Source organism: Rhipicephalus sanguineus, chromosome 1 (assembly GCF_013339695.2).
Source record: "Rhipicephalus sanguineus isolate Rsan-2018 chromosome 1, BIME_Rsan_1.4, whole genome shotgun sequence".
Taxonomy (NCBI): Eukaryota; Metazoa; Arthropoda; class Arachnida; order Ixodida; family Ixodidae; genus Rhipicephalus; species Rhipicephalus sanguineus.
In genome coordinates this window covers 102,486,578-102,503,162 of record NC_051176.1, presented here as the reverse complement: position 1 = coordinate 102,503,162, position 16,585 = coordinate 102,486,578, and positions in this window count along the sequence as shown.

Genomic DNA, 16,585 nt, shown 5'->3' with positions numbered 1-16,585 from the left:
AACGAAGCCAACTGCACATATTAACAAGAACATACTTTTTCTCTCTTTCTTTTTAATTCTCACAGACTAGGATCGACAAACTGAAGTTCGCCGGGAAACAAAGATAGCGATTGTGCGCTTATACCGCGGTGCTCATCCTTTTCAATGAAAAAAGCCTCTAAAACCTCACGTGCTGTCTTTCTTGTTCTTCTGCCAAGAATCTTTGTCTGAAAAAGACGTGCCTCACATCCACATAATACAGCATACGCAGCCAGGTGCGCATACTTGTCGTCTCCTTTACTCAATTTTTGGGCATGCTCCCTTAACCGGTCATTAACACACGTCACGGTTTGACCGATGTATACCACGCCGCAGGATAAGGGTATCGAGAATACGACACCCGTGGAGCATTTCACAAATGGCATCTCACCGGTCTCCTCGCAGTCGCGCTTTTTGCGCGGCTGCGAGAAGAAACATGAGACATAAGAGAACTTCCACAGCAGGACACCGGGCGAAAATTGTCTCAACCAGAAGTGAGAGTGGGTGCGAAGCGACTGCAATTCACCTTCGCCTTTCGTATAGGTTTGACCTTCTTCAACCTCTATAGGACACTATTTTCTGAGGGATTCGCTTTCTCTACCATTCCTTCCAAGTGTTGTACCACGTCCCATTGCTCCCGCATGGTGGAATGAAGTGGGACAACCTTTGCTGTTCACTCCTTCTTTTTTGGTTTGCTAGTATATTTTAGAGGAAATATTTTCTGGCAGCCGTTAATGGGCTCTCACTTGATATTTTGGTACGCTGAACTTACTTCTACGTTGTAAATAAACGAGCAAAAAAAAAAAAAAAGAGTGGAAACCATTCCATCCCTCCCACCTCTCAGTAGTTAATTCGGCTTTCACACAAACGTTCTGCGCCTTTGTTTCAGTGAGTTGTCATTATGCCATAGGTGAGGTAGGTTAATGGTTTCTGATCAACAAGCGAGCTCTCAAAACAGGAATAAATAAAGCGGAGGCGCGACGGTTAACAAACAAAGGCCGAATACTTTATCAGAACATTCTATATTCCTGCACTGGACACGTTAAGCATGCGAATTGTACGTTTTTTATGAGGCTGACTCTGTACGTTTTCATACGAAACTGAAGTTCCCTAAAGAGCTAAGGAAAACGGACAGAAACCGCTCTTCATCGTATCATAACGTTTACAGAAAAATGTGTAACGTTCATAACGCATCTCCTGACGCATCATCTCAGACAGCAGCGGTGGTGCAGTGGTTGCGGTGCTTGGCTGCTGACTCGAAGGTCGCAGGTCGTGCGTTTGGAGTGATGAGGATAGCTTCTCGTTCTATTAGGCTGCGCTGCTCGCTTCTGTTAAGGCTTGCGAATCGAAATAAATTCTTCAGCACCGAGAGAATATGCTTCAGACTACTCTCGCAGAAGAAAATTGCCACAGAAGCTGCCAGTTTTTGTGTCTGCGGCTTACTTCTTGCAACACCCGAGTGGCTCAACTACATCCTCGCATGAATACATGCGATGCTACAGTAGTACAGTGTTCTAGAAGTTCTAGTACACTGTAGTACACTCTAACTGTACACACAGTAGTAACGACAAGAACGATTGACCTGACCCCTACTTTGTTTGAAACGAAGTGCGGCGAGCCCAGAAGCCATACAGCCAATTCTTTTTTTTTTTCGACTGCTCGACTTAGAGTACGTGGCATCGCAAGCAGAATATGTTACTAAGGTATCTCGTGAGCAGTGTGCTCGCGACAGCGCGGAAGTCAGCGGGCAGCTCACGGCACGAGATATACTTGCCGTGAATCAATCCAGTTTGTTTTTCTTTTTTTCATTCGAGATGTAAGCGTAATCAGTCGAGCTGTAGCTGATTTTGCACGCAACAAATATTTTAGTATTCTGTAATGAAGTTACCGTTCAAACTGGACAAACCCGGCCAAACACACCACGATCTGGAATTGACGCAACTGCTAGCACCATCTTTCGACGAAAGCGTGGAACTACTGGTCAAACCGGCCTGGAATGATTAAAACTAGAAGGCGCTGGTGCTCCGGCAGTTTTTGCGGCAAGTTTGACTTAGCGCTGCACTCGTGGTTGGGGGGTTGTAGGAATACGAGTTTTTAGCCGCCTTGTCGACAGCATCTGCTTGAGCCATATTGTTAGGAGGCATGGGGTTAGCGGCGTTTCTTTTTCAGCCATGTAACTTACCTAACATGTAACTGCCAGCATGTTAAGATCCATCAAGGGATCTTGGACAAGTTAGCCCCCCCCCCCCCGCTCTAAGTATTTCTTTTTGCCTGTCCTTATGCGGTCTCAACACGTACCGCATTCGAGCGCTCTAGCTAGAGCTTTAACTCGGGGCCAGCTCCGATGCCGCCATTCAACCACAGGCAAATGTCAGAAGTTATTTCATGTAACAACTGAACCTATCTGAATCAAAGTTGTAGCGTTTGGCTATGACAATCTATGGCTCGAAATTTATTTTAATTTGGAAACGAAGCTTTTTGTCGGAAATCCTGAACATCAATAACCAAAAAAAAAAATCCAATGACGCGAAGTTTACACATGCGTAACAATGCCTCAGCAGCGTATACAGCCAACTTAGAAAGGTCTGGGTGTAGGCCAGATGGCGATACGTGATAAGCAGAGCTAACCGCAAAGCCACACGGGACACAGAAATAGACAACACGAAGTGGTTCGTGTTGTCTCTTTAGCGCTTCGTGTTGTCTCTTTTTGTGCCCCGTGTGGTTTTGCGGTTATCTTTGCTAATGACACATAGAAAAGCAGTTGCGCATCTGTCAGAGTATCTAAAGTGGACAAATTCGATGTATTAGTTTAGAGCTTACTCTAAATTATTTTGATGATTATGCAATTTCGCATAATTCAAACTAATTGCTCAATTAAATATTTTTCAGAGAGGGGGTAACATATCAATTTTGTCCGCTTTAGTTATGCTGTAACACGAATGCAGCTGAAAGAATGGTAATATAATCTTTCATTTCTGCGTTACAGAGTTGTAAGCTTGGTACTGCACTTCTTGAAACCTTCAGATTTTCCACAACTTTTATAAAATATTGCAGAATGCCCAAATAAAAAATATGCTTGTACAGTCACTATTCATCTCCTTTTCCGAAAATAACATTTCCTTTTAACCGAAAATAACCTCGTCAACATTGGTGCAGTCCTGCTAATAAAAATTATGTATAGGGTGTCACAGATCACGTTAGCCAAGGTGTAGTTTGTGTTATTTTTAGTTCTTTTTTTTCGTATTAACCAAGTAACTGATGCACAAACACTGTATTGTGGACGAAAGTGGACAGAGGACGAAACACCATAGGGGTCTAACAACCGTATATTGTAGGATTTCTTTGTTTCTATTTTGTAAGCTTGGCTAAACTTAGCTGAGACACCGCGCGATGTATGTATGTATGTATGTATGTATGTATGTATGTATGTATGTATGTATGTATGTATGTATGTATGTATGTATGTATGTATGTATGTATGTATGTATGTATGTCTCCCTGACGGTGCACGTATATAGTTTAATAACTATCTTCAGACTCGTCAATTCTATTACGTCCATGAAGTTAAGTTTAAAGGGGTACGAACACGAATGTTTTCAGTTGTCGTTTTTTTGCGTCAAATGAAAGGTCACGCCCTCAAGAGCCTAGGAAAGGTAGTGCTAAGCGCGAGTGCGCCCTGAAAAAATAATTACAGTATGTTTTTAAAAGCTAGTTTCGGTTCCTACTCTACCCTGACGTCACAACACGGTATCAGCTTCTCGTCACGTTCTCGCACAATATATAGTGACGTTTCCACGGTCGCTCCGCACCGTGGCTCCGTTGGTGACGCACAAGCGGCCATATTGGAAGTTTTGGTACCTAACGTCATCACAACTAGCCACACTGCTGCGTGAATTCACCAGAATTTGTACTGTAGCCTGACTTCAAGATAGTGTCGATGTCAGTAGGTGCGCCATGGAAAAATTGACTTTAATATCAAATTCAAATATCGTATCAGCATTTGCTGACCTTCACATTTGCTCAGAACCGTCTCTGCATACAGGAGATTCCTATGGCAAACTCGCCTTCGAAAAAAGGTGTCAGTGCCCCTTTAATATTCTTGATGCCTGAGGATCTTGTACATGTTTTCGATCAGCCTTCCATTATAAGCATCGCCAACAATGCTTGGGTGATTTTCTTTTTTATGTCCTTTTATTACCATTGTTATTGGCGAGTGTTGACACACATGTTAAGAAAAGCAAGCGCGAAGGGAGAAACGAATGAAGTGGCTTGAAACTATAGCCACTTTACGAACTCAAGTGCGAATGCAATGCGGTGATATTTCATGTAACAATTGCAGCAATGTTGACAAAGAGAAGCAGCGTTAAGGATAGGCTGGAGATTGTTTAGCTCATTGCCTGACATGCAATACAAGTGCTGCGTGATAATGGTACAAAAAGTGATGGCATCGACAATAAAAACAGGACATACTCAAAGACACTCACATGCGTCATGATAAAGCTGTTCACAGTTTCGTTAAATGGACTACAAAAAGAAACACAGTGTTCAAATCAGTGGCGGATCCAGAGGGGGGGGGGGGGGCGGTAGGGGCGATCGCCCCCCCCCCCCCCAAAGCCTGTGTGATATCCCCCCCCCTTTCCCTCCAGTGCCTGCGTCCACCTCCTTTGCAGGTTGCCCCGGCTACCACTTCCCAAACCGCAGAGGAAGCCGAATGGCTAGAGCGTTCGCTTCTAATGAAATGTTCTAATGCGGGGCTATCGGGTTCGATTCTCAGTGGCGCCGGACACCCGCTGGTTTTTCTAATAGGCAAAAGAGTTGCCCCGGCCTGCCAGTTTGTGTTCTGGGAACTCGGGACGGTGCCCTCGTCTTTCCTCCAACTTCTTTCACACCCTTTTTTAACGACGCTGAGCCTCTGTCTGCTACTTTAATCCCCCACCCCTGAATAGGAGGATTGAGATGTCCTTCTCGACTAGAGACACCCTGTGCTTTTCGCTTCTTCTGTATCCAAGAATTTCTTCCCCCCACCCCCTTGCTTCCTCAGCAAAAGGGGGTGGCAGGTTAAAGGAGCATTGACACAAAAAGTTTGGATCTTGTTTTTTCTACGGATGGAAGGCTCGTTTCTTCGAGCGCGCGACGGTGAATTTTTAGTAGATGGTTTTATAGCGCCCAGTCGCAGTTTACTAGGTTTCAGAGAGCGCCGAGTGAACACAGAATAGTTATCATGTAAATAGTTATGTGTATCGAGAGGGCAGCCACTCTACCGCAGAGAGACAGCGAGAGACACATACGCGACCCCCCCTCCCTCCCTGGCCACCCCACCGGCTACAATGGAAGCGAAGAAGCCGGCAGAGCGCGTCGTCATTCCTCATGTGCCGGGCATCTGTGAACAGCTCTCCAGGGTCTTCGGAAAAGCGGGGGTCACGGTAATTCACAAACCGGAATCGACGCTCACCCGCTTGCTACCGAGGCCGAAAGACCGACCGTCACCAAGGTGTCGTGTTTTGAGTGTCCAGCCAGCTACAAGAGCAAGTGTTTCCCGGAGGGAATACGCCAACACAGGAACGACGTCAAGAACGTGGAAGCGCAAGCGCAGCGCAGCGCTCTTGCAGAGCATTGTGAGAAGCACAACCATAAAATTGACTTTGACGGCGCTTCTGTTCTAGAAACATAAAGGAATCTGCGAAGGAGACTCTTGCTCGAGTCTTGGCACATTCCGCACACACCTGCAAATGTGAACCGCTCACTAGGAACAATAGCCCCAGTACACGTTCACGGCCTCCGAAACGTGAGGGAAAGGGAAAGCCGGAGCCGTGGTGAGAGAACAAGACGCGGCCATGCTTCTATGACCAACGCAGTCACCCCATGAGGAAGGGACCGAATCGATCCCGAAACGTTGGGCTCTCTTCAAGCTGTGGCTGGAGCCATTTCAGCTTCCTAGAACATAGTTGACCACGTGAGCACACAAGACCGCGTGCACATACGCGCCGCGTCGTCAACTCTTTTCAACGAAGGCTTTCTGGGTGCTGCCTCTGAGGCGTTGTAAGTATGTGTGACCCCCCAAAAATGCACTGCCGAGGCAAGGACATCAGGCTTTGCACTCCCGTGCAAGTGTGGCCCCTCTTCCCGTTCAAAAGGTCTGCTAGGAGAGAGCGCTCGCAAGGATCGTGATAGCCAGCACAAACTCGTGGAGCAGGTGGTGGTTGGTTGGTTACACGAAAGCCAAAGGCGAGTTTTGCGTGCAGTACGTGGCGCGACACGCACTTTAAAATCGATTTTAAATATTTTCCAAGCGATATTATCCATTGATATTCCACAGGTGATGCGTATGTGTCCACACAAATCTATCCCACAAGTTATTTCGCCTTCAAAATTTTGTGTCAGTACTGCTTTAACAAAGTCTCTTCGCGGCGTAAGGCAAGACGCTGGATTGCACACATCGCTGACGTATCTGAACCAGCGAAGGTTATGACAACGAAACGAAGCCTCTAGGAACCTCTGGATTGTTGACGTCGACGGGATAAAACAGTGTTCTTCACGTCACCGTTATTTCTGGCATTCCCAGTGCAACTTGTCGCTTGGCACGAAGTTGTCCCTCTGAGAACTCAAAGGTAAAAGGTTCTCGAAAAAGATGCACCTGCAGGTATTAGGCTGCAGGTGCATATTAGGGTATTACCGTCACTGCCGTACCTTGCTAGAGCATTGTAGTCTCGCGCGTGGTCTCACTTTCACTCCTTTCTCTCTTTATTCTTTCGGACGCTGTGGTTGCATTGCGCAGGTGAAGTGTACAATGCGATGGTCACTAAGTCCAGGTAGGTAATGAATCGATGAAATGACCGAAGGATTAATTGTGAAAACCAAGTCAAGTATATTGGAAGAAAGTGCTGTGATGCGCGTGTGTTCATGGATTACTTGGGTTAAATTGAAATCATTGCATATATTTAAAAAAGCGATTACCTTCCGCTGAAAGACAGCTAGCCGTTCCATCCACACTGCTCCAAGTAACTTCTGGGAAATTAAAATCACCCATGACAAATATTTGAGAATTTGGGTATATGACAGAAACTGCGTGCAAACAGTCATGGAAGTTTTCGCAGAAGTCTGAGGGGCAGTGAGGCGGACGGTAGCAAACACAAAATCACTTCCTGAAACGCAAAGCGAACGCACGCGCATACGATTTCTAGTGGCGAACATATAGGACCAATATGAGATGAAAATTTATCTGATATCGCGATGAGAACACCGCCCCCTGTTCTTGTTATTCGATCAGATCTGTAAAAATTGTAGGCGTTTTTGCAATGTAAAACCTCAGTGTTGCGAATTTTACTTGACAACCAAGTTTCTGTTAACACCACTATGTCTGCAGAACAGTCATCAATTATAGAAGATAACTCGTCACGTTTGCTTAGCACACTTCTAATATTTGTAAATAAGACAAACTGGCTCAAGTGTTGCGGCACGTTTAGTAGGTTGGGATTGCTAGGAAGAGGGAGGAACACTGCTAGGAATATTGGGACCTGAAGGCGGAAGTGAAGAAGCAAATTCACGGGTAAGTTCACAAACGCTGTTTGTCTGACTGCAGTAAACGAAGCCTTTTTTGTTAATAAATAACTTGTTGTAACGCACTGCAAACTGTTCACCAGTCGACTTTCCGTACTCGTACAATTTTTTACGTGTGTTCCGAGTTTCTTTGCAAAAGTCTTCACTTAAAGGACCCCTGACAGCGAAATTTTTGTTGGTGACTTTTTGGCTGTAATTTGTAGCTTTGTGTCTGGTAATCTCTAAATTAAATCGTAAATGCTCTAGCGTATCGTACAACTAATTCTAGTGTAGTTAATTGTGACCATTTTAGCATCACTTCAAAACGCCCGCCTAAAAACCACAAGAAACTGGCGCCCCATGCGGGGAGCGTCAAACACCACGTGCACTCAAGCTGTGGTGACGTTGACAGCGCGGTTTTCAAATCGGGGCCCCGAGCGCGGTAGAGATTGAAAGTATGTGGGTGCCTCGGTATGGGTTAAACCTGTTAAGCGCGTGTCGCCTCACGAAAACTACCTCGAGAGCAGCCCGACAACAGAGCCAGAGGGGTGCGGAACAATAGGCCTCGCCGGGTGCCAGTCGTCGTATTGTGCACGTGCGCCCCGCAAACCTTCTGTGACGTCCACAATACTTGCTTTACACTTGGAACGTCACACGGGGCCTCTATCTACGTCATACCAGGATGTCGCAAGGTGCAGCCAACTCAAGTGAGCACTCACGCTTACTTTAAAACCAAATTAAGATATCTTAAAGGCAACGTTCCTCACTAATAATCGGTCAGATGTGCCCCCGTATACAGGAAAGTCAAACAACACAAAGATCTCGAGGTTTCAATTTTGGTGTCAGGGGTCCTTTAAGCTGACACCGGTACCTTTTAATTTGGCCTTCTTTGCCATAATATTTTCCTTAATCTTAAAAGTAGAAAGCTTTACAATTACAGGACGGCACTTCTTATTTGCGTATGAACCAAGCTTGTGCGCATGTGAAATGGCATCGGCCGGCAGTTGGAGACCTAGAGTGGACACAATCTCGCGAACTTTATCTTCGGACTGCGACCATGTTTCGGCTACAGCATCAGGTATTCCGAAGAATAGAAGGTTTTCTCGTCGTGACCTATCCTCGAAATCATCTAGGCGTGAGCGTAATTCAGAGTTCGCCCCACGAACAATATCAGTTATATTTTGCTGCAAGGCACTTGGAGGCATTTTGTCCAAGGAATTTACGCGAGCTTCTACAGCAACCAATCTTGAGTTAATATCCGACACAGTTTGCTCCAAAATCGCCCGACTGGACTTCACTTCATCAAGAACTTTTTTAATTCGTTATGGCGTGCGTCAACGTGCGCATTAATTGCCTTCACGACTTTAGCCAGCTCATCAGAAAGACTAGAAGAATTATTAGGACCTGGATTGGATTCGACGTCACCACTCAAAAGCAATACTTTCACAACATGAAAATATTCACAAATACATAAGTAAAGTACACTTGGGCATGGTACAAGCAGCAGACACAGGTTGTTTGACTTTTTAGAGTGGCATGAATGAAATTTACCAACCTGGAGTAGAAGAAAAAAACGGGTTCTCAGTCGACTGCATAGCTGCTGCTCGACCATACCCACTGAAGTCGTGCGGGGCATGACGGCTGCTTATAAACGTGTGGCTGTGTGATGACGATGCTGATGAGAATCCGGAGATTGTCGGAGTGACAACAGGCAGGCTTGCTGCGCTGTCAAACACAGGACACTGCCAAGCATGATTCCAAGCCGAAGAAGAAGACTGCAGAAGTGTTGGCGGTCCGCCCCGAACAACTTGCTCCCGTGACGTGAGGCACCACGAGGAGAAAGAACCTCGCCGAGTCGTTCCAGTTGGAAGCGCCCTTCGAAGGTAGGTGAAAGCCGTCCGTTTGAGCTTCTAGGCAGGGGGCGGAAGCCAGCATCGTCAGCAACTGGAGTAGAAGGAAAAACGGGTTCTTAGTCGACTGCATAGCTGCTGCTCGACCATGCCCACTCATATCATGCTAATATAATGCTAATTAGGATTGTGCTATATAGTATACCGCTAATTAGCCCCATGGTAGTTAAGACATTGTAATTAAAGCTGAGTAAATAATGTGTTAATTAAGACACTACCACATAACACAGAACTATTCATTATCATGGTAATTAAGACATGCCGTCAGAATTGAGATCGAACTGACGTGGTCTTCACTCCGAAGCAGACCGAGCAGACTGAGTGATGAGCCACGTAAAAAGCTGGAAGAAGCTAGGTGATCACAAGCTCCTCCGATGGCTCCAGCCTTGCATAAGTAGTGCAAGCTAACCAAATTATTTTATATGCAAAGAAGCTGCTGCTTCGCGTCCAACGCATGAAACGCTTGACAGGCACACCGGCATTATAACAGTCCCGAGTTGAACTGGGGCCTTTTCAGAACCAACGAGTTTGTACCCGAGTTCGCGCGTCAATCAGTTTGTTTGACAGGCGCCCGCGGCGAAGATCGGGTCGGCCCACCGCGTTTGCTCTTGCCCAGGAGCAGCCCTCATGCCGCAACGCCAGCGAGCGGCGCGATTCATCTTTGAGCTCAAACGTGCAGACTATGCAGACACGCACGAAGAACTAAAGGTTATACAATCACGTGGCTACGATGTCTCGCATTCAATTTTACCGCGCTCACGACGTACCACTCACAGCCATGAAGCAAATGCCCCTGGTGGCTTTTGCGGCGAGAAATGTTACCATTTACTTATTTCTAGAGACACTGTTTCTACCGATTCGTTTCTATAGAAGTAGCTTCAGACGTGTAATGTAAGTAGTCCGTTTATTTATCTGTAATATTCGAGAGAAGCGAAACGAGCTGCACGAGAGTGCTGCGTGTGCGCCCTTGTTGCCTTCGAGAGTGCAAATATGGAACAAAAGAACTTTCCCAAAAGCGGACAAACGCCCACGAACACGCCTGTGGGAGGCGCGATGTTCAGTTGCAAAACGATAGCGCGACTGTCACGTTGACGTCGCTGCACTGTTTAAATGTTGACTGAGTGGCGGCGCTGACGCGTTCGCACACGGTGTTCCTTTAAAAACCGCCGCAAATGCCGCACATGCGGCTGTGACTCCATGATCGTTCTTGTAGCCGTTTTTATCAACTCTGCTATCGCGCGCTCCGCACTGTCTTCCTGTCGTGGCCGCCGAGCTCGGAGCAAGCTCGTGTTCCCGAGAAGCTCAGGCCATCCTGCATAGCACCCCAGTGCCCTCGTCTCCCGAGGTTGGACGATGTCCAAAGTAGCCGGCCAGAATTTGTAAATACGTTGTAAATATGTGCCTTTTGTAACCGTTTTCGCATATAAAACTGCTTGTAGCACATGTCCTTAAGACCACTGACGTCAAAGCTATGTAGGCTATTTTGCGGACGGGTTTCGGTGCCGTCATGCTGGGCTGTTAACCTCGCCGTGTTTTATCTTGAACAACTAAGCGAACATGTTACAGTGGGCGTATACACATGAAAACTGTTGGGTCGGCGCATTCCCGACTGTATCAGTTCGCGTCAGATATACAAAATACAAAAATAAGAAAACATTCGTTAACAGCCCATGATGGCGGCGCCCATATCCCTTACGTAACATAGTCTATAGCTGGTGCAGGAACTCCAAGGTGGCTATCCGTGGATATCTCTATTACTGAGCCCATATTCACGGCAAAAGTGGCTTTTCTTGGAATTCTGTAAGGGCTAGTGCGCCAGTATATAGCTAAAATCTTTTTTTTTTTCTCTAATGTTTGACGTACAGGCTTGGGAAACATCGGAAGAACGCGAATGTTGCTTCGCAACGGGCGGAAAGTGTGTCCCAACTCCGATCTCGAATGTAGTGCGGACTTCACAGATTGGCTGTCTGTTATCAACAGGAGCACTATACGCGCAAAACGCATTGGTAACTCTGCCCACTGAACTTTGGAATTCATCTTTCATCACTTTCGTAAACCAATTAACCTGTTTATCAACATCGAATCTCTCGTGTTTACGAGTGATCAGTCAGTGTTTTCAAGATAAAAGTACAATTACGTGTTCTCCAAGGAAAAAAGTTGTGCAGGTTCGTGTTATCATGGAAACAAATTCTGTGTTTTGACGCTGATGTAGAGCTGAGGTAATATTTCAAGAAATGTGGAACTTGTCTGGCGCCACCACATGAACGTCGCCCCAGGTGACGGAAGCCTTATCAAGGTTTGCAAGGTATATATATAAAACATCGCCCCAGCAGTTCTCTGTAAGGTTTACCAGCTGCAGAGGATTGAAAGAAATAACGACAAGAGAGGAGGGTCATTTTTGTGAAATGTAAATTCTGGCCAACAGTATGGCTAATCAATGAAATTTCAGGTCCATTAAAGTTGTCATATCTCAGATTTAAGGTTATCATGACAAATCACGGCGGCTCCGACTGATGCCGTGATGTGACGAAAGTTTTAGTACTACTATTATTTTTATTATTATTTCACTCAGACATGCAGCCATGTGTACGTACGCCAGCGTTCTTGGATTTGAACGCTCCCATGCCACCGACGCCTGGGTTACAGAACCCACAACCTGATTAACTCAGTCACCCCCTTAGGTTTTCATTTATTTAATTTTTTTCTTCCTTTCTTTTTCTGGCGCACTTTTTATATCGCTATGCATAGTCAGCCGATATGTTGTTCAACTGCCTAAAGCTCTGTCGCCGCTTATCAGAAGCGAACTTATCACTAAACGTTCGAATGTCGTATAAATCGCACCATGACTATCACATTATCGTAGGCGCAACGGCGAACTTAGGAAGTGACAAGGTCCCGTATGAACTCTTCTTTCTCTGAGAAGTATTGCACTGCCGCTATTCTGCAGCCTTGTGTCGAAGTTTGTTTGCAGTCATAGTCATTCTAATTAATATTTAGGCACATCTTTAAAACCAGGTCGCGGGATCGAATCCCGGCCGCGGCGGCTGCATTTTCGATGGAGGCGAAAATGTTTGAGGCTTCTGTACTTAGATTTAGGTGCACGTTAAAGAACCCCAGGTGGTCGAAATTTCCGGAGCCCTCCACTACGGCGTCTCTCATAATCATATCGTGGTTTTGGGACGTTAAACCCCAGATATTATTAATATTACACCTTTAAAAGCACACGGATTTAGTGCTTAAGTCCTTCTATTAATGCCTTTTTCAGCCATGTAAAAGCTTTCGGAATTCTTTTTGTTCATATGTGTGCGGGTGCAATGAATCTAGTGAAGGAAATTGCATTCTGAGTTGTACACAGAAATTCGCATGTTTTTGACGCGTCACCAGAGGTATTTAACCATACGGAGCTGGTCTGGTTAAGTTATTTTTCTGCTCATGAAAATTTTAACTAGTTAAAACCAATCCAAAGCGAAGAGCACGACTTGCAAATTAGGTAATGACGCGATACAATTGGCCCATAGGGTAGCCTCAGAGAAGTTACTTTTTGTAATTGACGTTATTTCTGGTAATACTTCATTTCATGCCTGCATCAATCGAATAAAATACTGATGTGTTTGGTCCACGCCGTCATAGATTTTTGATTAACACCCCACTGGTTAGCTTTCAGTTTCCTATTGTTCTGTGTATACGCGAAAATGAATGTTCGGCTTCAGACTCGACCGAACTGTTCGGAGATCATATCTCATCGTCTTAGATATAAGCTGTTCGTCTTCGTAATCTGTTTCGAGTACTGCGTCATAATCCCCGTACGGATTGCGTTCCTCAGGGTTATCTTGAAACTGCGAATATTAGAAACTGCTGAACGAAAAATGTAACATTGGCCCTATTCGATTAGTTTCTCGAATAGAACACACGACTAAAAAATTCGGATACTTCATTAATAGTGCCGTAATGTAATGCGTCATCGACTGTACACAATGACCAATGAAAGTAAACCAAAAATTACATAATTACCATATCATCTCCGGTGTACATAACATATATTAGAACGCACTATACATATACCTAAAACTTTTACGGCTGAATGAGCTCACCCTCAACAAAATGCTGTTTAGACACAACATCCCGCACTGGGTATTGCTTGGTACTATTCAAAGATACAACGTATGTGTCCAATCAATGGATTAAACCTCAGTCCTTGCGGCACATTTCGTACAACAGTTGCACCGTGTGCCGCGAAAATTATAACAAAGACAAAAGGAGCATTTTTATTATTTTTCTTCTTGCCCTGCGATAACTGCAGAAGCCGCGCTGACTTGGCCGCTGAGGCATAAACAGAGGTTATTTAATTACAAATAATAATTTAGTTAATTATAATTAACGTAATCAATGACCGTGCGTACGCTCCAATGGCTCGTGGTAGAGAGAGAGAGAGAAATGTTAAGTGAAAGGCACGGAGGTTAACCAGAAGTTTTTCCGTTTGCCACCCTGCACTGGGGGAAGGGGTAAGGGGGGATAGAAAGGTAAGGAAGGAAGGAAAAAAAGAGAGTAAAAAAAAAACGATTTCGATAGCAAACTACTTAGTTGTTCCTGGTGCTCCGTTTGTGATTTTAATAAAGAACTTTTGATAATGAGCAGTGTGACGACAGAAACTTCTAGTTCTCAATGCCAACTTGTTTGATGCTAATGGCCAGTGTGGCTGCGTATTATTTGCTAACTATTAGAATATCGCTCGTTATTAGATCTGATCTGCTTGCGGCACTGTTCTACTCGTATTCGATTCGGTCTCAAGACTGGCTCTTCGCACGCACCTACTCAGAAGTGTACGTCTACTGGTCAGCAGCGCTGAGAACGGTAGGGCCATCTCTTGGTGCACCGCCGACCTGTGTGAGACATTGTCTCAGGCTCTCCCACTAGATGGCACAAGAACATCGCTCATTTTTGAGGTTTTGAAGTTTCTGTGGTGGTGTAATAAGCGATTCAAAGAACTCAGTACACTGCTGTAATTTTTTCCGGTACGATCGTTCTCTACCGAAAAAAGATTCCATTGCGGTTGTCTTCTCTTCGATGATTGGATAATTAATCTGTATTGATGGCTTTAGAAAAGAAAATCCGCCATTAAAAGAAGTTACCCAGGCTCCGGGATTTCAAGCACTCTTGACTATTTGTAAATATACGTACCCATTTCAAGCCAAGTCAGATAGTACGTTAAATATAGTATAGCATCCTAACGGCTTAATGAAACAACATAGAAGGTTAATATTAACATCATTCAGCATTAATTACCTACGGAATAGTTGTAGCAAGGGAAACCAATGTAGCAATTAATTGTAGCAAATGAAATCAATTTGTCTATTTATGCATCCAATTTTGCGAAATTTAGCACAGGTGCGTAATTGTTTGTGCTGATTTCAATACTTGATATGAAGTTTTGTGGTGTTCGAATATTTCGAATAGTAGACGTGCCTTGCGAATCAAATATTCGAAGTTTTGAATATTCGCACACCCCTATTTAAATCCTTTCTTCTCTTCTTTCGTTGCTTTTTCTTTTTTTCTTTTTCTTAGATTGTGTACGACGAAGTTCGTTCATAATAATTTTCGCGCTCGGTGTTGGTTTATGTCCAAGTTACTCTTTCTTTTTTTTCACCCATAATTTATCAAGAATAAAACCTTGGCGCTTAGTAAACGCAGCGAATTTCAGCAATTTTTTGTTATCATGTATTGAATTTCAGAACACTATATAGAGAACTCTATTCATGGCTACAAGCAAAGCAGAAAAATGCCAGGCTGATCTTAGCATGCTGCTCTGAAAGTGTGTGACGACGGCTGTAAACTCACACACCATTTGTTCTATTACGCATCGAGATTGAAAAGCTGAGCAATGTCTGCGTTACCATGTTCAAACAATGACAATTGCACCTTTCATTTTATTATTCAGCTTATACCGCCGTTAGTTTTTACGCTGTATTGAACTTCAGGTCCCAAGTAAAACCGTTTACACTGGAATGATAACAGCAAGTTGCTGTTGTGTTGCTGCTTGTGTGGTTTGAAGAGCGAAAACTTGACAATGAAACTACATCGGAGTACAAGGGAGTACAGACAGGAAAGGCTCCCTTTCGTCGACATAGTTTCAGCGTCAAGTTTTCGCTTTCAAACGACACACCAACTAGCCCAACAGTTCACGCTTGCCTTTAAGAAATACCAAATAACAGCGTTTCGCCGCTATTGAGAAATTTTTTGAAGAATATGACGGCAAAATCTGGTTCTACACAGTGAAAGTATCTGCAGAGCACGTGACTGCCGTATTCAGTGCAATGAAACCACAACAAGATGGCCTGCATGCATAAATTGACGCATAAATTTAGCTGTCTTCATACCACCATATTATAATAAAAAATACAAAGTTCAGCTGCCAAGGAATGGAACTCGTTATTACTTTTCTGAAGTTTTCCGGGTTGCTTCTTCTTCAAAGCTCTGGAACCGGGAAGCACATTCATCGACAGAAGCACATCTCTACCTCAAACGCAGAGTGCTCGAGGGAAAGCACGCTTCGGCTGTCGCACGTGGGTAGCAATAGTTATGTTGGTTTTTTTCGGCCTCAAATCATGGCTTAAAACAGTTTTCTTTTTTCCGCCTCCTGCTCTTCCTCCTCCCATAACTACTACTACTACCACTACTACTACTACCACTACCACTACCACTCAATGTCCAAAAACCACTTTACTTGCGTGGCGAAGTGGCGTGACACGAATGACAAATCAAGGCAGCTGCTGTATGTGGTGCCTCGCAGAAACGTAGGACTTGCATCGTTGAGGAGGACGAGACCATGACTGGCGACTAATGAAGCTAGACGCCGTCCCGTTGAATTGGTCCTTGAGCTTCTCCAAATGGTATGATGTGCATTGAAGTCCCCGGTAATAACCCATGGACCCGGATGGGCCTTTAAAATGTTGTCCAGTCGTTTGGCGTCGAATCGACTTGATGGGGAGAGGTACACACCCAGGAGTGCGAAAGTGACCTTTCTATTTTTAACAGTCAAGCACACATACTGATTGTCGTCGTGAGGTTACACTGGCTGAACGACGTAAGCAATCTCTCGGCGAATAAAAACAACGACCTTGCTA